Source organism: Lissotriton vulgaris, chromosome 11, assembly GCF_964263255.1.
Source record: "Lissotriton vulgaris chromosome 11, aLisVul1.2, whole genome shotgun sequence".
NCBI lineage: Eukaryota > Metazoa > Chordata > Amphibia > Caudata > Salamandridae > Lissotriton > Lissotriton vulgaris.
In genome coordinates, this window is record NC_141699.1 from 981,401,211 (window position 1) to 981,427,450 (window position 26,240).

The window sequence follows — 26,240 nt, forward strand, 5'->3', positions numbered from 1 at the left end:
TACTTTCCAACGCTTTCCCTATTGTTGCACTCACTGGAGTGGGAATAGTAATTTTTACCCCTACGCTATCCAACGCTTTCCCTACTGTTGCACTCTCTGGAGTGGGAATAGTAATTTTTACCCCTACGCTACCCAACGCTTTCCCTACTGTTGCATTCTCTGGAGTGGAAATAGTAATTTTTATCCCTACGCTATCCAGCGCTTTCCCTACTGTTGCACTCTCTGGAGTGGGAATAGTAATTTTTACCCCTACGCTATCCAACGCTTTCCCTACTGTTGCACTCTTTGGAGTGGGAATAGTCATTTTTACCCCTACGCTGTCCAACGTTTTCCCTACTGTTGCACTTCCAGGAGTGGGAATAGTAATTTTTACACTCCTGCTATCCAACGGTAATAATATTGTGTATTTTTTATTAACATTATGTTAATATATATATATTTATGTTTTAACATATATGATTGTATGTTTTTTTATAAGTTAAATTAATTATTTAATAATTTTAAGGTAATTTAAGTATTTTTAAGTATATTTTAGCTATTTGTTTTTAATATTGTTTTAATTTTACATTATTTTTAAGAAATTCAATATTTTTACAAAGTATATATTTTTAAACGATGTTTTGGGTTTGATATTTTGGTACTTACCTGTTTGTAGATAGGAATTCGATATTTTGTCTGTCGATATTTTGGAATCTATATTTTGTCCCTCAATATTTAGTCAGTGATCCATGTAAATGACGTGATTCACCTGTTTGCTGGTTTGGGTGGGACTGGGAGGACATTTATCAGGTAACTTGATTTTCAGGCTTTTTCTATTGTACATTTGTATTGCGAACATGAGAGTGGGGAAGAACTAGGGTGCATTGTGCAGATGGATGCTTCTGTTTCTGTTTTTTGTGTTATCAATCTATCCTTGAATTGTTAGCCAAAGGGCAGTAAATGTCTTAAATTTTTTTTTTTAATTGTTAAAAAAAAAAAGTGGTGGAAGAGATGAAATTTCAAAGCTTTCCTCGATCTCTGGATGGAAGATCCTGGACAAAGAAATAGGGAAAGTAGGTTTCAAAGAAGTAAACCTTATATCCTTTCAGATCGTATCTGCCAACAGCGCATGCACTGTCAGTGTGAGGAGTATTGTTTACAATAAAGGGCTTGGAGCCCACCCGTTGTTTACCATCCGCTGGCTTCATTGTCACTTCTCTATCCTGCCTCCTAATTGGCCAGGGCATGCTGGATGTCACTTCCTTTTCTTTCTGTGGGGCATGCACCTAGCACAGATTGCTTCCTCTTTGTTAGTGCTTGTCTTCTGCTCATGCTATGATTCATATACTTTTGCTTCTTCCCCTCCCACTACCCCTTGTCTGTGCTGCTTCTTGAGCCCTCCCACCCACTCCTTCCCCTTCCTACCACACTCCCCATCGTTGTTTCTTGCCTGTACCCCAACCATTTTTCCCAGTCCTTACTTGCCTGTCCTGCCTGAAAAAAAGCAAATATGATGCAGCACCAGCGTTAGCCCCGTCGTTGTACTTTTTTTTCTAACTTTACTCTTAGCCGTGGTGCATAGCCAAGCTGCTGTACAATATGGCTAAAAGAGATTTTTGAGACCCATTGGATTTGGCAATGCTGGCTAGTTCTACTCCCATAATGCCACTGGCTGGGATGGATGCTGTTTTGGCGTGGCGGACATTCAGTATCCGGTCAGACAGAGATTAGAAAGGTAAGAGGGTGCACTTCCGTAGAGAGCCTTTTTTCACAATACTTACAATTCATTGATTGTCACCCGTCCTTCTGTATGGAGCACAAACTTGAAGGACAACAGTGACCCTCAACAACATAGCACAGACCTTCATTAACACCTGCCTGAGGATAATCCTCCAAATCCGCTGGCCAAGCACCATCAGTAACAACGACCTATGGGAGCAAGTTTTCCTACTCCCTGCTCATGAAGAAATCATGAAAACACCCTGTGGTTGAATACGTCATACCCTCGGTAAGCACGCATCAAACACTACCAGCCAAACCCTTACATGGAACCCTCAAGGGAAAAGAGTAAAGCCAAGAAACACCTGGCATCAGGGCCTTGAGGCTGACTGCACTGAGATGAGTTACACCTGGGGTCCAACTGAAAGACTAGCACAGGACAGAGGTGGCTGGAGAGTCCTGATTCTGATTGCATATACACCAGGAGTGTATAGTGGGCATAAGTAAGTAAGTAAGCTATGCACTAGTAAGTTATGCACTAAGCACAGAGATTTGAAAATAACTCCCTTGTAGGAAATTGGGTTACTGGTTGAGGGGGTGAAACCCTACTCAAGTGCAACCACAGTTCTTGTCAGTGTGAAACATAAGTAAACTCCAAATTAACCTGTGCTTAACCCTCTGGTAGCTCGGCACAAAGCAGTCACGCTTAGCCTAGTGGCAATGTGGAAAGTATTTATGTAGCACTTCAAACAGTAATAAAGTGAAAACACAACACAAGAAAAATCTCACACCAATTTAGAAAAATGAAATAAAAAGTAATAAATAATTTGACACCAATACAACAAACATTCAATCTGTAGAACCAGAGAAATGCAGTTTTAAAAATGTAAATGAAAATTGAGCATAGAAGCATAAAACACCAAATGTGGTTATCTGGTAATGCTGGTAATGCTGGAAAGGGACAAAGTCACAATTTCAGCATGACCACAATGGTGCGCGGGCTGGGTACAGAGACCATGTTAGGCCCGCTGAACAATGTACCTTAGGTCCAGATTGTGGAGTGCTGCATGATCCTGTGCATAGGATGCATCTCACATCAATGGTTTTGTTGGGCTGCAGGGCTGTGATGCAAGCTCCTCTGTCAAGATGCATCTCATAATGGCAGTTCTGAGATGCTACAGGGCTGCAATGGGAGGTCCTGCATCTAAATGCATCATACAGCAGCGGTTCCGAGAGGCTGCAGGGCTGCAATATAAAGTCGTGCTTCAAGGTGCGTCATGCAGGAGAGGTTCTGAAGGGTTGCGGGGTGAGGCGTTGCACTGCGTACAGTTTGCTGGACCGTAGCTCAGCTGGCAGAGCACCTTCAGGTCCCCTTCCAAGGGTCCAGGACAGGAATGGCACCACTTGGTTGCAAGACCCATTGAGGGCAGAGTCCAGGTGTTGGGCTCAAGGTGACTAGAGCCTTTTTTGTCCCAGAGGCTCTGATGAAGAGGCCAGCCAACTAGCCCTTGGAGTCACTCTAGTGGTCCTGGGTTCAAGATGCAGACCCAGTCCCTCTCACTCTGGCAGCAGGGCAGCTGGGCAGCCGGGCTCCAGTGAAGAAGTCCTTCTGAGTCTTCCACAAGTCCAAATGAAGAGTTAGGTCTGAGGGTCCAATATTTATACATGGGGCCAACTTTGAAGTAGGAGAAGTTTCCACAGGTTTCCACCCCTGGAGGGACCTTGAATTTCTTGCCTCCTGGCCCCAGCTTGTCTGGGATCATCAAAGACTAGTGTCAACCTCTTTTTGAGTGTGCTCAGGCAAAGCCTTTGTGATGTGCAGATGTGGGAAGTGAATATTCCCCCCCCCCCCCTCATCAAGTCAGACATGGCCCATTCTGCCAACATATATTCTCTTTTTCCCTCACTGTCTGGGAGCAATACACAAAGACCAACTGTCAGCTACACCTAGCCATGTGACCAAGGATATATGCTGCAGGCACCAAATGGTTAGGACAAGAAAGTGGCAACTTTCTAAAAATGATGTTTTCTGAGATGTGACTTAAAATCCGACTGTACCATTAAAGAAGGCTTCAAATTGCAATTCTTTAGACACCAAACTCAATATTCTTATCGGCTCCCCATTGAATGCTACAACTCATTAAATGTAAATGTTATCCCATGAGAGGTTTTCACTATCAGGACATGTAAAACTTAAAAAAACACTGCACCCTGCCCTCTGGGCTGTGTAGGCCCTACACTAGGGGTGACTTATATGCATTAAAAAGGGAGTTTGGGCCTGGCAAGAGGTTTGTCTTGCCGGTCAAAATAGCAGTTTAAAACTGCACACACAGGCTGCAATGGATGGCTGGCCTGAAACATGTTTTAAGGGGCTACTTAAGTAGGTGGCACAAACAGGGCTGTAGGCCCATTAGTAGCATTTAATTTTCAGGCCCTGTGTACATGCAGTACCATTTCACTAGCAATGTACAAGTAAATTAAATGTGCCAATTGTGTCTAGGCACTTTAGCACTGGTTAGCAGCGGTAAAGTGTGCATAGTCCTAAAAGCCAACAAAAATTAGTTCAGAAAACAGGTGAGTGTAGGCAAAATGTTTGGGGGTGATCCTGCAGAAAAAGTCAAGTCCAATATCCTTGCTTTAGAAAAAGCCTATGAGCTGCTGCTAAGGCAAGAGAAATAGAGTAAGAACTGCCAGATTGGCTGCTGGGCCAGGTGAGATGCCATTGTAGTAATCAATTAAGGAAATAACCCCTGGCATGGCAGTTACACGGCATGGCATGTCAAGACATGGGCATTAACTGGAGGAAGGGGCTTGCCTCATCATCTGTCCAGATGTGCAGGTCCTCTAAGAGGGGATATCGCTGCTAGAAAATCAGCATACACAGTGCCCGATCAAGGCAGTTGTTAGACCAGGCATCTTTTGGCATGGATTCTCCTGTCACTTTGCTTCTGACCTTCTGCTTTCGATTCTGCGCTAGAATTCGTTTTTGCTGGTGTTTGGACTCTGGGCACTTTACTACTGCTGCCCAGTGCGAAAGTGCAAGTGCTCGGTGCCTAAATGGCATTTGGGTTCTCCATGATTGGCATATTTGATTTACTAGTAAGTCCATCTTACAGTGCACTACATGTGCCCAGGACCTGTAAACCAAATGCTACAATTGGGTCTGCAGCACTGATAGTGCCACACACATGAGTAGCCCCCAAAACGTGTCTCCGGCCTGCCACTGCAGAGCCTGTGTGCACAGTTTTTTAATGCCGTTTCAACCTGGCAAGTACCCCCACTTGCCAGGCCAAAACCTTACCTTTTACTACATGTGAGGCACCCCAAAGGTAGGCCCTAGGTAGCCCCAGGGGCTGGGTGCTGTGTATTTAAAAGGTAGGACATGTGCTTTTGAGTTTACCTGGTAGTAAAAAACCGCTAAAGTCGTTTTTCACTACAGTAAGGCCTATACCTCTCATAGATTAGCATTAGAGCTGCCCTGTAGTATTTTACCCAGGTTATCTTCCAATTGGGAGCAAATAGAAAATTAATTGGAGTTTGGTGTCTCTTGACTCACAATTTGAAAACACATCTCTTGTGAATTAGGTTTTTAAATTGCAAGTCTGAAAATTCCACTTTTAGAAAGTTTGCATTTTCTCACTTTAACTATTCGGTGCCTCTGCCTGTCCCTAGAATACACGTCTGGGTTGGATGACAGTTGGGCTTTGTGATTCCACTCTAGACAGTCACACACATGGAGAGCTGAGGAGTTCTCTGCATATGCTGATGGTCCATCACCAGGCTGATGAGTCTTCCTGAGCTAGAGTGGTGGGAGGAGTTGACATTTGCACCGGAGTAGAGATGTGCCGTTCCTCACTCAAAGAACTGCATGCCCCCTGTAGTGTGTCTGGAGCCAGGGCCAGTAAAAGCAGAGTCTTGTGCATTACAAAGACGTTTCTTTGAAGTCTCCCTACTTCAAAGGCCAAAGCAGGTATAAGAAGTGGACCTCTGACACCATAACGGCAGAAACCAAAACACTTCTGGACTGTAGACATTCTTTCTGGAAAAAGAGCTGTTGGACAGCTAGGAGGAACTTCCCCTTTGCTGCTTGATTTGCCGTGTTGGCCGGCTGTTTGCTGATTCATGCCTGGAACTTAGAGGACTGGACTTAACTCTCTGCATCCTGCTTTCTAAAGTTTCTCCAAGGGCTTGAGTTGAGCTTACCTCCTGTTGGAAGTCTCAGGGTCATCAAAGACCTCACCTGCAGCTTGCTACCAGCACCTGAGCACCTCTGTTGTAAGTCCTGACCTGCCAAGTGGTGCCATATCAAATCCTGGACCCTTGGAGGTGATTCTGGTACTGCAATCAAGAAATCAATACATCGACTTCAAACGTTATTTCGGAGCCGGCGCATCCCTGAAAAATCACTGCATTGGTGCTGTCTGCACTGAAGCTGTGATCTCCGCTCGCTGTGTGCAGAACACAATGACCTCGACTTACAGTGTAAGCCTCTACTGGGCTGCAGCGCCTCTGAAGTACCATTGCTTTGTGAGTCTTGATCACCACTTTACTAAAGCCTGGGATGACTGCTCTGACTCTGACACAGCGCCTGAGGCCTGCAGGTTCGACATCATAGCCATGGAATCAATGCATTGCTCTCTGACATCAACGCATCCTCAACATTGTGTTGCCTTCAGGACCCGAGGCCTCGCATCTGCAACCACCGCCTCAACTCCCCTGCGCTCCACATCGTCCCCGGTCGTTAGCGGCTCAGCAACCTTGCACCGCCTCCAGGAATCGATGCATCACTATGTTAGAGTGACGCCTCACCTCCTTTGCGCAAATGCATCATTCCTGAGTGCCAATGTGCCATCGACCTGCATAGAAGTAAGGAACCTACCCATCCCCTGCCATCATGATGTCTCACCTCCTCTGCACATCGCAGCATCTTTGACTTCATCCAAGATACTGTACTGGGGTCTGTGTGACTCCTGTATTTTTTTTTTTATTTAAATGTGTTTTTATTGTTGCAGAGAAAAAAAAGGTACACCAGTACAGAGTAAACAATCCGCCGACGTGGCCTCAACATTCAGCCACGAACAGCCATGTGTGCAACATTTTCTCGTTTTATATAACTGGTACACATAAGCATGACATCGGGTAATCAGTGCATTATACGCGTGTGAGGGCGCCTGTAGGCTGGGAAGCGATGGGACGGTACCGCCGTGGGGGCGGTGAATACGGAGAGGCGGGCGCTCGCTTGCCACAGCGGCGCAGGATCTGGGTCTGTTCTGTGCATATAATAGTGTGACCAGTAAACAGAGGGGAAACGGAACTGTGGGAGGGAAGCATGTAGGCGCTAGCAGGGTCCAAACAGGAAGATATCGGCAGCAGGGTGTAGGGGGGGGAGGGGTAAAAGGGGGGGTGATCGGCAGGGGGGCTTCTGCTGTATCTCGGCCAGCGGGGTGGGGGTCAAGTGGCCGGACGTACGAGAGGCCGCTCCAGATGCGGGGGTTATCGGGGTTTGACCCTGGGGTGGCTCACATCAGATAAGGGCTACCAGTCTTTCTGGGTGGGGGGAGGGGAAGGGTCAGGCTGGTCTCCCGCCTGTGTGGACTGGCGGAAATTGTGAAGGAGCATGGCCCATTCCATGGAGATGGGAATTTTACGCGCACCCTTGGCTTCTTCTTCTCTTAAGGCGTCTTCCTCCGCTGCCGCCCATTTGCTAACCGCCCCTTTCCACTGTGCTATGGGGGGGCCCTCTGGGGATCGCCAGCGCATGGTTATACATCTATTGGCTAACAAGAGCGCCAGGGGTACGAAGCGTCTATGGACAGGTTCCTGCTTTGGGATGTGGAGGATGCCTAGTGCACTGGACTCCCAGGTGGCTAGTGTAGTAAGGCCCGTGAGTTCCAGCAGTGTGTTGTGTACTGCCCGCCAGAAGGGTTGGAGGTCGGGACAGTCCCAAAACATATGACGAAAATTTGCCGCAGGGGAGCAGCATCTGGGGCATAGGAATGGTGTGGAGGGGTAGAACTTCTGTAATCGCGCTGGGGTGAGATATGCCCTGTGTAGTATGTAATACTGTATATTTTTGAAGCGGGCGTTCCTAGAGACGCGTTTAGGGGCCTCGAGCGCCCTGGTCCATTCTGAGTCGTGCAGAGCGCGGCCTATGTCCTCCTCCCAGGCGGCTCGCAGGGTTGTCAGGGGAGCGTATGAGAGTTCTCGGATGGATTTGTATAACCATGTGACCAGGTGGCGACCCACCCCCATATGTAGGATAGTATGTATTACTGGATGCGTGTCTGGCTCGCCAGTTTGGAGATTGAAGTGGGGCCGGTATCCATCGAGCAGTTGTCTGTACCTTAGGAACTGACCCGGGGGGAGCCCATATTCCGCAATCAGGCGGTCAAGCGGCTTCAGCTGTCCCTCCTCGAAGAGTGATTCCAGGTCTGTGATGCCACAGTTGGACCAATCGGCGAGTAGTGGAGCCGTGAAGTAGGAATCCTGCCTGGGGCTGCCTATTAATGGTAGCAGCGGGGAGTATGGGGGCCTATCAGGGGACAGCCGGTGAACCCGCATCATGCATCGGCGCGCTATCGCCACATGGAGGGGATATGTGCGCCGTGGCCTGGTGCCCGGGAGGAGTAGACGAGTGAGCTCCGGAGTTGCGATTCTGCTAGTAGGGGTAACCGTCTCCTGAGGGTAGCGGTCCGCCGTCCAGTAGGACAGCCACTGGAGCTGTGCCGCGAGAAAATATGCCTCAAAGGATGGTGCTCCGAGTCCCCCCTGTGTCGTGGGGAGTTGAAGAGTTTTCAGAGCGACCCTGTGGCGGCCTGCTCCCCAAATAAGAGTTCCCAAGAGGGAATCAACATCGCGAAAGAAGGATCTGGGCGGTATCACCTGCAGGTTTGTAAAGTGATAAAGGAGCCGGGGAAGCATCACCATTTTAGCGAGGGCTATCCGTCCTATCGGGGCTAGCGGTAGTTTATTCCAGAAGGCGACCGTCGGGCGTAGGCAAGCTAGTACCTTGCGGTGATTGCCTTCGTAGATGTCTGCTGGAGAATGGTACAAGCGCACGCCGAGGTATCGGGGAGCTTCCGCCGACCATGGGAGCTTATGTAGACCGAGTTCGACGTCTCGGGGGGGTAGGTCTGGGTGTAGAGGGTAGACTGTGGACTTGTCCCAATTTACTTGTAGGCCGGAGGCCGCTGCAAATTCCGCTAATGCGGTTCCTATGGGGGTCAGGTCCGATTCTACGTCGCGGACATATATAAGAAGATCATCCGCGTACATGGACACACAATGGGTTCCGTCTGCGAGTGGTACGCCCCAGTCCACACCTTCCTGACGCAGTCGAACCGCCAGCGGCTCGACTGCCAGTGCGAATAGGAGGGGCGACAAGGGGCATCCTTGTCTTGTGCCCCGTCGAACTTCAAACGCCGGTGAGATGCGTTTCCCGATACGAACTCGAGTGGTGAGGTCGGTGTATAGGAGGCGGGTATATGCCATGAGGGTCGGGCCGATATTGAGGCGGTGCAGAACTGAGAACAGGTAGGGCCAGGTGAGAGTGTCGAACGCCTTCTCTAGGTCCATAATGAGGCAGGCGGTGCAGGGAAATCTGTCACGTACTTGATCTTGGATATGGAAGACCCGGCGGAGGTTCTGGGAGGTATTTCTCCCTGGGACGAAGCCGCATTGGTCGGGGTGGACCAGTGGGCGTATGATTTGTGCATATCGATCGGCCAGGATCTTCCCCAGGATCTTACAATCCGCTGACAGGAGTGTGATGGGCTGGTACGACCCCATGTGGAGCGGATCCCTGTGAGGCTTAAGAAAGGTGACAATCACGGACTCCCGTAGCGACTGGGGCAACCTCCCTAAATGAAGTGACGCCCCGAGCATCCGTGACAGGCGGGGGACCACCAGGGAAGAGAATGTTGTGTAGTATTCTAGTGGGAAGCCGTCCAGTCCCGGTGCTTTATTCCGGGACATGGCGCGCATCGCTCGGGTGATGTCAGAGGGAATAATTTTGGCGTCCAGTGTGCGCTTGTCATCATCCGATATCGTGGGCAGTGTCAGAGGGTCCAAAAAGTGGGTCGCTAGAAACGGGGAGCAGTAAGCCGGGGCCTCGTACACTCGTGTATAATGGCGTTGGAATGCCAGGAGAATCTCGGCTTGTGATTGCACTAACACACCCTCCGGGTTGATGATGTCTGTGATCGGCTTAATTTCAGTTTCCTGCCTCGCCATCCAGGCCAGGAGCGCCCCGGTTTTGTCCCTGTCTTTGTGCACCCTAGAGGCATATGCCCTAAAATTGTACTTCCGCAGGTCAGTGCAGGCAGTCTGATATTCCGATTTAGCCTCCGCCGTGAGCACGGCGTGTTCCTCCGAGCCGTCAGGTCGTTTGGTGAGGGCAGCTAAAGCCCGTTCCGTCGTCAAGAGCGTCCGTTCTAAGGTGCGGCGGACCCCCACTATCTGTTTGATGCATTCTCCCCTCGCCACCACCTTATACGCGTCCCATTCCACCAGTACCGATGACGCAGTGTTCTCGTTGCGTGTAAAGTAATCGCGTATGCTGGATGCGTGTGCATCCCTGAAAATCGGGTCCGTTAGACAGTCTCTAGGGAGGCGCCAGGTGGGGACTGGTGGATGCGGGGGGCGCCAGGTAAGACGTATAATGTGGGCGTCATGATCTGAGAGGATCCGGCCCAGATAATCCGTGGATGTAATCTTAGGAAGGATCGGAGCAGAGCAAAGGAAACGGTCCAGGCGGACCCGGAGGTTGTGTGGGATCGAGTGGAAGGAGTAAATGCGATCTAGTGGGTGGAGGTGTCGCCATGCGTCTGTGAGCGCCCAGTGTGCGGTCCATGTTCTAAAGAGGGCTGCCTGCCGGGGGGCCGGGGAGTGTGTGGGGGGAGGGTGTGAGCGGTCCAGTGAGGGGTCTAGTGTGCAGTTAAAGTCGCCTCCCAATACCCACGGGACTGTGGTGAACTGGGCCAGTACGCCCGTAAGGTGATCCCAGAATTGGTCCTGATCCGTATTGGGGGCGTAAATGCTTCCTAGGAGTATCCCCTGTCCATCAAGAATGCCCTCCAGAAGTGCATATCTGCCCATCTTATCCACTATGCGCCTGAGTGCCCGGAAGGGGGTACCTGGCCTCACCCAGACCAATGCGCCGCGCGCGAATGCCGAATATTGTGTGGCACAAATGGTCCCTCGCCATTTGGCTTGTAGGCGATTGAGCTCAGTGGCGTTAATGTGTGTCTCTTGTAGGAACGCTATATTGGCCGCCATGCGCCGTATGTAGGAGTATACAGAGTAGCGTTTGCTGGGTGTGTGTAGGCCCCGCACGTTTAGTGTAAGAATATTAATGTCTGAGTGGGGGACTACCATTTCTAGGGTGGTGTGGTCGGGGGAGGGGTTCCTCTATCATTCCTGTGAGCCGCCCGTGAATGTGCATCGTATGTGGTCCTGCGCGCCGAGCTTCCTCAAACATGGGGGGGGACTGGGGGCATTAACAACAACTAGAACTTTGGGTGGGCAACTGTCCCAATTCTGAGGATACGTCACTGGGGGTGGCATATCCAAACTAGTGTCCCACTAGGGGAGAAAACCAACAGAAATTCGCGGGGGTGGCAGCATGTGTCGCTGCTGGGCCTGTGCGCGAGTCGGGCTCTAGCAGGAGAAGTGTGGATCGCTCGCTGGAGCTCGCAGTTATCTGGTAAAGCAGTCTAGGCTTCTAGATGTCGCGCATTACAACAGGCAATCATGAAAAGGATATGTCAGTTGACAGTTCAGTTGTTCACGAAGAGGTGGTAGGCTGGCTGGCTAGGGCAGCGTCCAATGTGTGTGTCACAACAAGGGGGGAAGAGATTGGGCCAAATCCTGACATAGTTCCATCACTGTCCCGGTCTTTCTCAGGGGTGAACAGGTGCGGTTGACCTTCCAGGTCCGAAGCTGGGGGTGACGAATGTAGTCCGGTGGCCGCCCGTATAGCGTCTCGTCGTTCCTGCATAATTTGTGTGAGATCGGGTGAGCCCGCCTGGGAGGACGCCCGACTCTTGGTGTGGCTAGCTCGCGAGCGGCTTGCACCCCGTCTTCTTGATCGTCCGGAGTCATTGTTGCGTTTCTTCTGGGGTCCTGGTTTAGGGATCAGTGGGCAATGAAATTCGGTCCAGTCCTGCGCGTCCGCTGCCGCGTCGAAGAAGAGAGCTTTCCCTTTGTAGATCACTTTAAGGCGGGCAGGGAACAGCAGGGAATACTGAAGATCATTCGCGCGGAGGCGCCTTTTGACTTCCAGGAACGTGGAACGTCGCTGTTGGATCTCTCGGGCATAGTCTGGGAACACCATAACATGTTGGTCTTCAACCTGCAGGGGACCCGCCGTCCGGGCCGCGCGGAGGACCGCATCCCGGTCTCGGAAGTGCAGGAACTTGGCTAGCATGGGCCGTGGGGGGAGACCAGGCTTGGGAGCCCGGGCTGGGACCCTGTGAGCCCTTTCGATGGAGAAGTACGGCGACCGGTCGCAGTCTGGGGTAAACGATTTAGTCCAGGATTCCATGTAGGCCAGGGGGTCCGAGTTTTCAATCCCCTCCGGCAGGCCCAGTACGCGAATGTTACAGCGCCTCGAGCGTCCCTCCAAATCCACTGTGCGTTCTTCCAGGGTCGTCACGCGGCGCAGGATCTCCTGCATATCTGCTTCCTGTGATTTCACCGCTGGTTGCATTTCGGTCATGATCCGTTCACCTTCCTTCACTCTGTCCGCCAGTTTACGGTGGTCATCTCGAATCAGGCTAATGTCGGTCGTCAAGGTGCCCAATCTCTCTTCCATCGAGAGGCGGGACATTTCTATTGCCGCCAGCACTTGATCCAACTTTGCTGATAGCGTAGGGTCGGTTTGCGACGCATTAGTCTGCGTCCATGCCCTCGTCTGCGGCATCTTCTCGACAGCTGTTTCCGGGACTGCTTGGGTGGCCCTTGGTTTCCCCATGGGCGCTGCTAGACGGGAGAGGGGGTTCCCCCTGTGGTCGCTGTGTGTCTCGAGGGCGGTAGGTCGTCGTCACACAGCAGCACCGGATGAGCGGTAGTTGAGTGCTGGTCAGGGCCTCCGGCCCTCGCCGGGAGCAATGCGAGGCTCGTTCCACCTCGAGGGGCCTCTGCCAGGGGGTGCCAGGGGCGGTGCGCGGTTGCCGGGGTCGGCGATTCCGTCCGTATGGGGGTCGTGTGGGGGTCCTCTCCTCTCTGCGCGGAGGGGCCCGCGGTGACTGGCAGGGCAGAGTCAGGAGGCGTGGGCTGGTGTCGACTGTAATTCAGGTAGAGCGCTCCTATTCACAGAGCGATCGTCCTTGGCGCCAGGTTCCTATGGGCGCCATGTTAGGGTCAGGCACAGTTAGTGGAGGTGGCCGCCCTGGACGGGTGGCGGTGTGTCCAGTGGCTCCCTACAATGGTGGACGTGAGATGGAGGTCACCGGGGCGCCGGCAGGAAGTCCTCGGGGGGGGGGGGGGAAAGCCAGGACGGCCCCCACCGCCCTCGATCGTGACGGCGGGTTTCTGTAATGTCTAGCTCCGTGTAAACGGCGCGCTTCCAGTATTCCGCGGTGGCAAGCCGTCCGGTCTCGCGGGGCTCGATCAGGCTCCTGGTAGTGAGCCGGCGCAAGGTGCCGGGGTCCCGGGGTGGCTGCCGCCTTCTTGCGAGCCGGAACTCCGGGATGGAGGAGGGCGCCGTGTGGCAGCGCAGCTTCTGTGGGATTACGGCCCACGGGGCCGAGGCCGGGGTGTCACAGTCCAGACCCCCGGGAGGGGGGGAGGGGGAATGGGGAGATCTCCACTCACCACTCACCACGATGGTGCCGGGTGTCCGGGATGGTCGACTCCGCGACAGTGGTGTGCTCGCTGGCTCCCTGTGATGCGTGGTGGCAGGTAGATCGAGTCCGGGAGCCGATCAGGCTTCTGGTGGAGATGCAGCCTCGGTGGATCGGAGCCCCGGGGCGGCGGCCGCCATCTTGTGCGTCGGGGCTCCGGAGCGCAGAGAGACGCTGTGCACTATGTATCCCGGTGGGCTAATGTCGGCTTTCCCGTAGGCTCACTGCAGGCGTCGCTGGTTATGACTCCTGGGGTCGCCCTCTATGAAGCTGGATTTCGGCGATTCACGGGTCCGCAGGGTTTAGTAGCGCCCGCCATTTCCCAGGGTAGGCGTCCCTCGGTCTCGGCAGGAAGCAGCCTGGCTTGCGCCGTCCGTTCACAGCAGCTGCTGGTCACTCAAGGGGTGCCCCAGTGTGCAGGGGCATCCCGGGTGTGGATTCGGGTATGTTGAGGCTCCTTGCGATCCAGGAACTGGGCAAGACGCTAGCCCGATCGCGGAGCCTCAGCAGGACACAGCCGCCATCGTGGCTTGCTAAGCCACGCCCCCGTCTGTGTGACTCCTGTAGCTGGCCCGCGCTCCATCGCAGTTGGACTGGACTTGTGGATTTGTCTCGGTCTCGGTCAAGCGCGACCAAATAGCCTCAGTTGGATCATTTGTTTTCTAAGTGCTAAGATTATTATCGTTCTGATCTTGTTTTACTCAGATAAATATTGGCTATTTTTCTAAACTGGTTTAGTACTTTTGTGGTGTTTCACTGGTTTACTGTGTGTGTATACAAATGTTTTACACATTGCCTCTTTAGTTTAGCCTGACTTATCTGTGCCAAGCTAGCTACACAAGGGTGAGCACAGGTAAACTTAGTGTGTACCACACTTACCTGACTAGACTTTAAGTCCCTACTTGCAGAGGGTGCAAACAACTGCCAATGAGAGACCTCATTTCTAACAGGGGTCAGTAACAAACAGTTGTTACCAGAATTCACTAATTCCTGTCACTGTACCCACTAGTTGAGCTATATTAATCTATAAATGGCTTAAAACCAAGAGGATCCAGCTGTTATTGCGGGGGGTGAACTTACTATGGGCGCTCAGTAAACCCCTCAATAGGCTGGATAACAACAGGGCAGCTTTCAAGCAGTGGCAGCTCCTCCGCAATGGTGGAGGAGCGTTGCCCCACTTAGGCCTGGCTCAGTAAATGTAAATTAAAACAAAATTAAAACAATTTTCTTCCATCGTTTTAATTTACATTTGCTGCCTCTTAGCCAGCGCTATGGTTGTTTGTGATATGCTTAAAATTCTGAATGAATGGTTGAGTGTTTGGTTAATGCTTTAATGTCCCACGTGTTTATTGTAAAAATCTCTTTTGTACTATGAATCAAATGCTGAAATAAATTTTGGAAACATTTTGAATAAAATGCTATTGAGTAGCAATTCCCATTCTTGATTTGCTGTTCTGGATTTGGGTGGATATTGGTTTTCTGAACTATTCATATCAGTACTGGTATTTCTGTTTTGTTAGTTAACTATTCGGCTCAGCCTTACTGATTAGAGCCAGCCCCCTGTTTTTTCTTGCTGTAATAGCGGGCATATGCCCGCGAGGCTATGTTTGTAACTCCATTGAATTTGGAGTAAGGGATTATTGATTTTCCCTTTCCTTGGTGAGGTTTGAATTTATTGTCTTACTTCAACCTCTAATGATATGTGCGATTTGACTTCTTTTTCTTTGTTTGTTATTGATTCGTTTCACTTTTGCATCTAATCTCATTTTTTCTTTCTTTTTCTTTATTGTACACGTGATGGCAGAAAAGGACACGTTTGCTTACACTGAAGACCACATCAAGAGCCTGCTAAGCGATCCGCCAGTCTTTGCATCGGTTTCCCTGAGTGTAACAGCGACGTCCAACAATGAATCTGATAAGTTTATCCGATTAAAAAAGAAACAGATTAGAACTGACCTTCATGGTCATTTTCTATTGCAACATTTGTGAGAGGGAACTATCCCAGGTGGGTTACAAATTAAAAACATTCCAGTAATATTTACTGAAGACCCTATTTTCAAAAAAGGTTTTTCAATGATTGAAACCAAATGCAGCAGAGACCTCATGGTCTTAACAGTTGAGACAGCAGCCAGGATCTCCAAAGAAGAATTGAATGAAACCGCTAAACTAGAAGCTGAAATTAGTACCAATCCAGCTATAGCTGATGCGAAGGCATTGTTAGAAAAGGTGGATAAGGAGATACAGGAATTTAAAGATTACACGATCACACAGAAGACCAACCAGTTTGAGAAAGATAAAAAAAGTTTCTCATTGGACAACGTATACCCATATGTACAGCCAGATTTTTATTCCAAGGCGGACTCAAGACTTTATCTCCCTGACAATCAAGGGAGATGTAGAAAACAGTTTATCTCTTTTTCTGAAACATCATCATCAGGCACAGACAGTGACACAGGTAGTAATTATAACCGTCCCAATCGGAATTGGAATTCAAACCAACAACAGCAAAACCAATCTTTGAATCCTTTTTTATCAAGAGGCCAGACGCGCCCCAGGGGCAGGGTGAGATACACAATCCCTTAGGAGATGAAAACTCACCGCCAACACTACAAAAACTAGTAGTGTCACCTATCTTTAACCTTTCTAAAAAAGTGCTTACCCGGGCAGAGGAAGGTATACTAGTTAAGGGACTGTCTTTTGTGCCATCCAAAAGGACAGATTTCGTGAGAATGAAATCTGAATTTATAGAATTCTGTAGAAAGTTGAGACTGACTATGTTTTTTATTGAAAACCCTATACAACGTTCCGCTGAAGTTACGGGTTTAAGAAATAAATCCACCTTCTGTCCACCAGCTAATAAGATCCCAAAAGAACTTGTAATCTTTGAAAAAAGTGTGTTATCTGCGATCTCGGCTATGGAACAAGACAAAAAGTGTGTCAAATTTAATACCACTAAAGACCAAATGTCTGCATTAACTGGTCTAAGAAATGACACTTCGGTCATAATTAAGCAGGCCGACAAAGGCGGGGCGATAGTTGTGTGGGATGCCAACGACTATACTGCCGAAGTTATGAGGCAATTGGATGACCCAAGTTGTTACCGAAAAATAGGGAAAGATCCCACACAAGATCTACAAAATGAACTGTTTGCTTTAATTCAAGAAGGATTCGAACAAGGGTTTGTTGGACCAAAAGAGTTTGAATATCTACAAATTAAACATCCCAAAATACCCATGTTCTATGTATTACCTAAGCTCCACAAAAGTCAAGACAACCCGCCAGGCAGACCCATCGTGGTAGGATGTGGTTCACTGCTTGAGCCGATCGCCAAGTATGTGGATTGCTTTTTAAAAGAATTCATGAGTCAGGTAATCTCCTACCTACAGGACACTACCGATTTTTTCAACAAATTGGAGAAAGTTAATTTCTGTGAGGGGACGGACACATTGGTCACCCTCGACGTGACGTCCCTATATACTCAGATTCCCCAGGACGAGGCAGTGGCAGTCCTCACGTTCTTTTTAGATTCCAGACCTAGGCCAATGCGAGTATCTACAAAATTTCTGGTTGATCTTGCATCCTTCGCACTAAGAAAAAACTACTTTTGTTTCAACAAGGAGTTCTACTATCAAGTCAAGGGGGTGGCAATGGGCTGCCCTTTTGCACCGGAGCTAGCAGTACTTTTTATGTCGATGTATGAAGACACCTACATACACAAAAATAATCCATTCGGTCACCATATAGGCATATGGCTACGCTTTATCGATGACGTCTTTATGGTGTGGACAGGAGACAGTAACAACTTGTCCTTGTTCCACCAATGGTTAAACTCTAGAACATCAGACATACAGTTTAGCCTTGCTCAGTCAACCACTCGAATTCCATTTCTAGATGTTGAGGTATTCCCCAACGCAGGCATACTAGCAACAACTTTGTATATTAAATCTACTGACCGTAACAAAGCTCTACTGTTTGACAGCAATCATCCAAGAAGTCTCAGAGAAAACCTTCCTTACTGTCAGTTTCTGCGTGTACGCAGAAACTGCACGTATAATGAAGATTATCGGCACCACGCAGGCAATCTGGTATCCAAATTGTGCGACCGGGGTTACCCTAAAAAGCTCGTAAAAAACTGCATGAGGAGGGCTAAATATACTCCCAGAGAGACACTATTAGAGCGAAAAAAGAAATCTGATTTGAAACGCCAAGTGTGCGTTACCACCTTTTGTCCGAATGCCAATCAACTCAAACGTGTCATTGGACAAACTTGGCACCTGGTAAAAAAAACTGGATGCGAGTTTAAAAGAACTCCCCTTATTCGCCTTTAAGAAAGAGAGCAGTGTAGCCAACCATGTAATACGAGCTGCCATGCCAGCTGAAATACAACCAACGTTGCGCCATCTAATGGATATGCCCCCAGTTACAGGACACCACAAATGTGGTACATGTCTATGCTGCGATACCACAGTAGAAGGGTCGTTATTCCAACACAATGGAGTTTCATGGAAGCATGACGCCTTCAGTAATTGCAAATCTAAATTTGTAGTATACGGGATAAAGTGCCTGTGTAATCACCTTTACATAGGCAAAACCAATCAAGAAGTACGCCAGCGCATCTCCCAACATAAATCAAGATTGAAAAGAAAAGTGGAAAATGCGCCCTTGGTCAATCACTGGGCACGGATGCAACATCAAATCAGAGATTTGAGTTGGACAGTCATATCTAAGGTTGAAAAAGACCCTCGTGGAGGTGACTGGAACCTCAAATTATCCAAGAGAGAGGCATTCCTTATAGTCAAATTCGACACGGCAATGTCGGGTCTTAATGAGCTAAGTGAGATCTATAAACTATGAGGACGCCACAGTTCTTTCACTATTAAATCGCATCCTTATCCTGTATGGATCAGATTAGCCTTTAGCTATTGAAATCACCTTTTTATGCACTTCCCAGTGTTTTCGATCCTAGGTAGACTTCCCTACCCCCCTGAAACTGTTTCAGGTTCATAAACCACGCCCCCGTTGGGCCGCCCTTGGAGCACACCCTTTTTAAAAGGAATTCCTTCAAGCTCGCGCTTTTCTACACATGCGCGAGTGAGCAGTGCAAACTCAGACGCTATCTAAACGTGCGGTTACTTGGGCTTACAAGTAAGTGTTTTTGTCCCCCACTTCCGTCAGTTACTTGACTCCACTCTCGATCCCCCCGATTCTTGATTAATCACAGTTGCTCCCTTTTGCTGCAGATTCCCCTACGCTGCTGATAGACATTTGTTCTATTCCTTTTTTGAGGCCACGATTACGGGCTTCTACCTGGCACGGAGACTCGGACGCATAAGTAAGTGTTTCCTCCCCGTTAGCTATCGTACTTCATTCCCGGCACCTCCGGTTTTGGATAATTAGAGTTGCTTTTTCTTTTGCTGTAGATACGCCCACTACTCGGATGGGCATTCACCCGACGCTTCTCTTGAAACCACAATTACAGGCTTCTTATAATTGTTGAACACACCCGGTAAGAACTGGGAATACATGCCGCAGTTGTTCGAGTTAGAAATAATACTACTTTTTTTGAATGTGCTTCTTTCTCTTTTTCGTGCTCCTATAGTGACTTCAGCCGGAATATTTCGGCACTTCGTATTACCGTTTGGCTCACCACACCTGGAAGCACGTCGATCCGCACAAGACCGGTGAGAATTCTTTTTGGGTGATTTGTATTTCACCTCAATTGTGACCCAGTAAAACTAGTTAATCATTTTTATTTCATTTCATTTTATTTTCTTCATTTCAGAAATCTCCTGTTTCCAACTGTGCGGCTCACTTGACTTAACCAGTTTCGGTTCTTTAAAGTTTTCGAGACCGGTAAGACCCTCAAAAGCGGTCATGTAAACAGCACGATCTATAGCTTCTCCCCCCCAAATAAGTAACTGGTTCCCCATTTTTCTTCACAGCCTAGATTGTTGCTTCAATTTTTAACCCTACAGTCCGTTTGCACAGAAGCTCCGAAATACAGCCAAGTAACGATAGGGATAAGATAGCATTAACCCCCCTTTTTTTCTATCCATGACATGCCGTTTTTGGGTATACTAGCCTAAACAAAGCCTTTCTATTTACAGGCAGCCGCCTACTCCACAGCGCATAGGAACTGTGATATCTCTATACGGGGACAATTGTTATAAGGACACACGCCCTTTTGAATAAAAGGTGAGTATCAAAATATACTGTTACCACCTCTTAGGTCAAGTTAACCCCACGCCAGATTAGCGTTTCCAACGAAAATAGCTATATCTCCATCTAGTAATATTGCTTAAACCCATAGGATAGGATTCCACTTTGAAAGGACTCTTCTTTCATTAAAAAAAACCCTGTCTAATTGGTAAACCCCCCGTCTAATTGGTAAGCCTTTGCAACGACTGGTTGTTAGTATTGCTTGGCAGTGCACTTGATATTGCCCTATGTTGTATCACATGGTTACCAACAAAATGGTCTAATATGCGTCACTTATGGTTTTCTTTTCTCCCTTTTTTTCTTCATTTGCTACAGATATTTTATAAGGCCCTGAAGAGAATCCCCAACGATTCCAGTGGGATTCGAAACGCGTAGGCCCCACCCCAACCAGTCTACTGGAGCATCTGGGCATCGAATTAGCTGAGCACGGAGCTCAATGTCGTACATTACCGTGCAATATTAATTACAATGAGTACCAATTGATCTGTCAGAAATATAGGAATGTACTCAAAAAATAGCCGGTTTAATTGTTCTTGAAAATATTTGTAGACTTTGGTTTTTTAGTTTTTTACTCTTCACACTGTCCCTTTCCCTTCTAATTTCCCCCCCCAAGTATGTATATATGATATGGTTGTTTGTGATATGCTTGAAATTCTGAATGAATGGTTGAGTGTTTGGTTAATGCTTTAATGTCCCACGTGTTTATTGTAAAAATCTCTTTTGTACTATGAATCAAATGCTGAAATAAATTTTGAAAACATTTTGAATAAAATGCTATTGAGTAGCAATTCCCATTCTTGATTTGCTGTTCTGGATTTGGGTGGATATTGGTTTTCTGAACTATTCATATCAGTACTGGTATTTCTGTTTTGTTAGTTAGATGTATGGGAGGGGGCAGGAGGAGTGCTAGTGCACTCTACTCCCTAAGTGCGCAAATGTGTTTTGGCCGGACGTCTCAGGCCGATCAATGCACAAATGCGTACTTAGGTTTTCTCTAGCCCAGCTACATTGAGCCAGGCTGGAAAAATCCCACAGACTCCCTGGTCTGAGCAGGGCGTCTTGGGGGGGGAGGCCCGATGGCACTAACAGGCCGCCCTCTTGAGCGGCCCCCTATGGAGGCCTGGGGCAACCACAGGTAATCTCTCTCAGGGACTGCTGGGACCAGCAGGCAGGAAGAGGAGAGGCGGTGCAAGGACCCGACCGCCCTTCGTTTATATCGGTCACTACTGCTTTCAACGCTTTATGGACTGAGTAATCCTCTGCCTACCCAAAACTGAAAGCACTCCTGAGAAAGCGGCCTGCAACTTGCTTCTAGGCACACACATTAATCTTTGCTGCAGCAAACTAATGTTCCTGGAAACTGCACCACACTCTCAATTACCTGAATATTTCACTAGTGTACCTTCAAAACTGCATGTAAAACATATGGATTTTAGCCAACAGCTTTAGAACAGTATGTCGTAACATTTCACCCCATGTTATAACAGTATTCTCCTGGAGAGGGTTGGACCCTCATTCAATCCAATAAGAGGTTAATAGCACAATATCTTTCAGGGATGCTCCATGTTAGCTCCCAGAAAAATCTTGACTGTTAACAGAGAAGATCTGTTATTGATTCATATTAAAATAATTACACCAAGTAATAAACAATGTAAATTTTAGGCTACGAAATTATACGGAAAAAAGGTATGTACGGTGCTGTTGAATAATTTTATTAAAAATTTATCAAATCATTTAAGCCAGTTTTCCACACATGTATGTCCATCTCAACTCCTTTTATTGTTGGTTTTATTGTAATGCACATTTTCTTCTTTTTTACCCGCTCATAAATGTAGTTATAAAGTTTCATTATATTTTAGAAATATTTTTTAATGAAGGCAAGCCGGGTAGTTGATAGTTTAACTGAGCAGACCGGTTATTGATTCACAGTAGTTTTTAAATAGCCTCAGTGTGTGGGTGGCTAATTATACCCCCTGAAGAGGCTATAAAACAATTTAAAAGGCCGTTTGTTTGCTCTGAGTAACCCCTGCCTGTGGAGATTTAAAAAGGAATAAATGCAAAACTTCATTTTCAAATTACTTTCCCAGTATGCCGCCATTTTCTTTCAGTTTGTTCTTGTTATTTCGCTCTGCGTCGATTGATCCTGGGCGAGGGTTGGCATTATTCTGGAATGGGGTTTGTACCTGGGCATGTATTGTTTGGCATTTGCATGTATCTATTAAGCAATTTGACCTGCATACTTCAAGATGTCACCACATCATATGCCAACAGCCCTTTCCACATTGGGACTTCTAAGCATGTAGTTTAAGAACTATAATGGCACAGCTGTATCCCACATGGAATTATTGTTATCACAGGGTTCATTTTATAATGGTGCGATATTACAGCATAATTTCTAGTCCTGCGGGTCAGAATGAAGATTACGGGGTAATATTGCATGTTTCCCAGAGCTTATTTTGAGCCGGTGGTGTCGGGAGCCTGGAGTCGGCACCAGCACTTTATTGTCAGAACTGGCACTTATGACAGCCTGTCACATGGTGGCGCAGCTTGTCTGATTTAGAGCGAGCAAAACAGCAGCTGTTTACTAATTCAAGATATGTAATAAATGACAAACTCCTGCTGCCCAAGCCATTGGTATAGCTTTGGGGCGCAGGAATAGTCTGAATTGTCACACTTGTAGGGTGTGATGGTTACTAGGTATGTTGGTTCTGTCATTGGCAGGGGCAAAGGGTGACGTAGGCTGCAGCGGCCTTCTAATGAGGGCCTGGCACTTTTTTTTTATTTTTACAAATTAAGCACTGTCCTCCTTCTTTCCGATTTCCCTTACATGGAATGCCGGTACAAATTTTCCAAGGTTTTACCTGCTAATTTGTGTGTGGCAAAAACCTCAGGTAGCTGTGAGGTAATTTCTCACATGTAATACTGATTTAGACACAAGACCTTATTCACAAAGGTAACAGTTTACAATTGTTTGCTTTTCACAAAGGGATTCATGAGTAGTATCCATCTGAGTGCGGAGTCTCCGCACATAAAAAGATAAGTCTTTTTATGTGCGGAGACTCTGCACTCGTAAAGATACTACTCTTAAATCGCTTTGTGAATACAAACAATCATACACTTGCACATTGTGCAAGTTTACTTTGTGAATCAGACCCACAGTCTTTAGTTTGCAACCTAGTCACGGTTACTGGCTGAAGGAAAATGAGAGCTTCAATAGTCTCAATTTTGCTGGAAAATTCTAGAATGATCTGTGGGGGCTCACAATTATTCAAACTAGGTGGGTCAAGGCACAGGTCTTAAAAGGTCATGGCTATAGTCAGTTAATGGTTCAAACTACTTACAGGTAATCTTCACTACTCTTAGTCCTAGCGTCCTCATACCAGTCCTTACTTGTCCTGTGAGTATCCACCATGAGACAGGAAAACCAAACCAGGAAATGATGTCCCCCACTGCCCGGATCCGACTGAATGGCACTTTGTCTTCACACTTTCGTCTCTCCCGGGGCAAACGGCAGGTATGTCCGCTCTCCCCGTTACTATTTATAATTGTGCTTGATCCATTAGTCCGGCACTTCTAGGAAAGACATTTGCATCGAGGCCTCCAGTTCAAGACAGGTCCTCTATTGATTTTGCATTATGCAGATGATGTCATCCTCTATGTCCGACACCCTAGGGAGAATTTGGAGCTACTAATTAGGGAAATCATTAGATAAGGGTGGTTCTCTGAACTTGGTATCAATGGGGGTAAATCTGTAATTTTCCTCCTAATGTCTAGTACTGTCATATGAGATTGTGGGTTACCTTTGCAATGGTGCGAGGAGTCGACGAGATGCTTAGGCATTCAGATACTCTCATCAGTTGGTACTGTTAAATTATGGCCCAGCTATTTACAAGCTAGAGCAGCAGATAGAGCGCTGGTTGAAACTTCCCTTATCTATGGCGGCCCGAGTAGCAATCATAAAGATGGTGGTACTCCCTACATTTTTGTATCTATTTCACAATATCCCCATCCTACTCCCCAACAGTTTTTTTTAAAAACTATCCAATCCCACCTCACTAGACTTGTCTGGGAGGGAAGAGGACCAGAGTTAGCTGGGACACACTAACCCTGCCATATGAGAGGGGGGGACTCTGAGTCCCAAACTTCCAGCTATACTATCTGGTAGCTCAGTGTAGCTTTGCACACTCCTGGTGTCACCCTGATGCACGGATTCACTATGCGAAACCTGAAGCTGACTTGGTATTGCCAGCGCCATTGAGAACAGTCCTACCACGGGGTTTCCCTCGGGACCCTCGCAACATTTAAACGGACTCAACGACGAGTTGGGCCTGGCATAAGTAGGCACGGGTGTCGGGCGGGTGCGTATTGTACTCGTCTGAGATACCAGTGAGTAATAACCCTTGGCTCCCCATTACGGAGGAGAGATCAGTGCAGAGTACTCTTGAATCCTACTCCCGGCAGAAGCTCGGGAAATTGGTTCCTGGGGAACATGTGTTTAACACAATGGAAGATGAGCAGTTCAGGGGTGCTACTTTTATTGACCACTTTGTCTTGTGTAGAGTTCTTAGAGCGCTTAGAGAGAGGATTGCTAGCTTTCCTTTGGAACCTGAGTCATTCGCGCTATTAACGTTATTGATAACCAGTAAAGAAGGTGATCACTTGATTTCAAAACTTTACAGAGCATCCATGGCTCTGGTTCACTGCCGAGATGCCAGAGTTAGAGAAGCATGGGAGCGGGATTTGGGTCACACAATACAAGCGCAGTGGGCATATTGCTGCGCTGAGATAAAAGAGGTGTAATTTAACAGCAGACACAAGTTAATGCATTTCAAATATCTGTGGAGGACATACATGTCGGCGGCAAAAAATCAACTCCATAGACCCATAGAGGACACATAGCTGCCCGAATTGTGGGGGCCCCCATGCCGACTTTGCACACATGACAGGGAACTGCACAAAAATAGGGGAATACTCGAGGTCTATTTATGGGATCAAGTTGCACATGATAGGTCAGGAGATTGCACCCCTTCCAGAGGTTGCGCTATTGGGTTATGTACATGGGTTCCTGAAGAAATTGCGGAAATTCACAGCAATTGCCTTGCAAAAAAGGGAAATTGCCATCCACTGGGGTAGCAGGTTTACCCCCATAACTAATGCCTGGCTGGCTGGCGAGCCTCACATACTGTAACACTAATTGTGAACTGTTTGCGTCTTTGCAGCCTCCCACTTCCCGGCCGAAAGATATTTGGCATCCCCTGAAACCCTACCTCCTTCGAACTAGCTGTACCCCCTCAGCAACACAACCTGCAGGTATTGTTCCCACTGGTGTGGGTTAAGCTTACATTTAAGGAAGTGTATTGTATCAGACTGCTTGTTTTTTCAAATGCAAGAATTGTGTAAACTATGCTTATCTTACAGGAACCACCAAGTGGGTAATTTTGGAAGTCTCGAGGGGTGTAATTTGGTGTATGATACAAGTATTGACTATTCTCTTTCAAATATTATTGTAATAATTCTGTAATGGTGCATGGATATGCCATTTTTTCATTGTCCGCATTAATAATAAAAAATAATTTAAAAAAAACAGGAAATGATGTAAGCCTTGCTCCACCCATCTCCATTGGGGCTACATAAAGCTTGGCTTACCCAGCATCCTCTGTTGCTCCAAGCATAATGAAGACTGGATAAGGGAGGAGTGGGCAGGTCGTAAAGACTGGTACAAGGATATGAAGGTAATAGACACTGTAGGCAGAGAAAGCTTCAGGAACACATCATTCCCCTACAACAATGGAACAATGGTACTTTCAGATCCCTTTTCTGCTGTTTTAGGATTAATGATTGTTGAACTTGGCCCTTTTTGCAGGGTCAACCTTGAACTTTTTGCCTTCCTCCTGTATTTTGTCTGACCTGTTGTTGGCTGTATTATGACTCTGGGCACTTTACCACTGCTGATCAGTGCTAAAGTGCATGTGCTCTCCCTATTGTAAATTGATGTGTGGATTAGTGATTCCATTATTGGCTGATTTGGTTTACTTGTCAGACCCTAGTACAGTGCACTGAGTGTGCCCAAGGCTTGTAAATCCAAATATTGCTAGTGGGCTTGCAGCACTGCTTCTGCCACCCACAGAAGCAGCCGGTAAAAGGGTATCTAAGGCCTGCCATTGCAGAGCCTATTTGCAGTCTGGTACTGCTATGCTGACTGGGCAAGTGCACCCACTTGCCAGTCCCTAAACCTTCTCTTTTCTTCATATCAGACACCCCCATGGTAGGCCCAAGGGCAAGGTGCATTGTAAGTATAAGATAGGACAAGCACTGATGTGTGTGGCATGTCCTAATAGTGAATTGCAACCATTTTCGTTTTTCACTATTGCAAGGCTACCTGTTCTCCATAGACCAGAATGGGCAGTTAGATTATTACATCTTATCATCCTAACTGACTCAGGGAACATGGTAGAAATTCGAGTTTAGTATGCCTGAACT

At 47.7% G+C, this 26,240-nt stretch overlaps 1 long non-coding RNA gene across 1 annotated transcript; it reads left to right on the forward strand.

Annotated features, from left to right (window-relative positions):
• The first annotated feature begins 18,617 nt into the window (after positions 1 to 18,617).
• LOC147683811 (uncharacterized) lies at positions 18,618 to 20,546 on the forward strand. The gene is made up of 7 exons (XR_015301062.1): positions 18,618 to 18,686; positions 18,782 to 18,873; positions 18,962 to 19,047; positions 19,141 to 19,222; positions 19,324 to 19,394; positions 19,649 to 19,736; positions 20,076 to 20,546. It is a non-coding gene; the product is annotated as an uncharacterized LOC147683811 (long non-coding RNA).
• Positions 20,547 to 26,240: the final 5,694 nt, after the last annotated feature.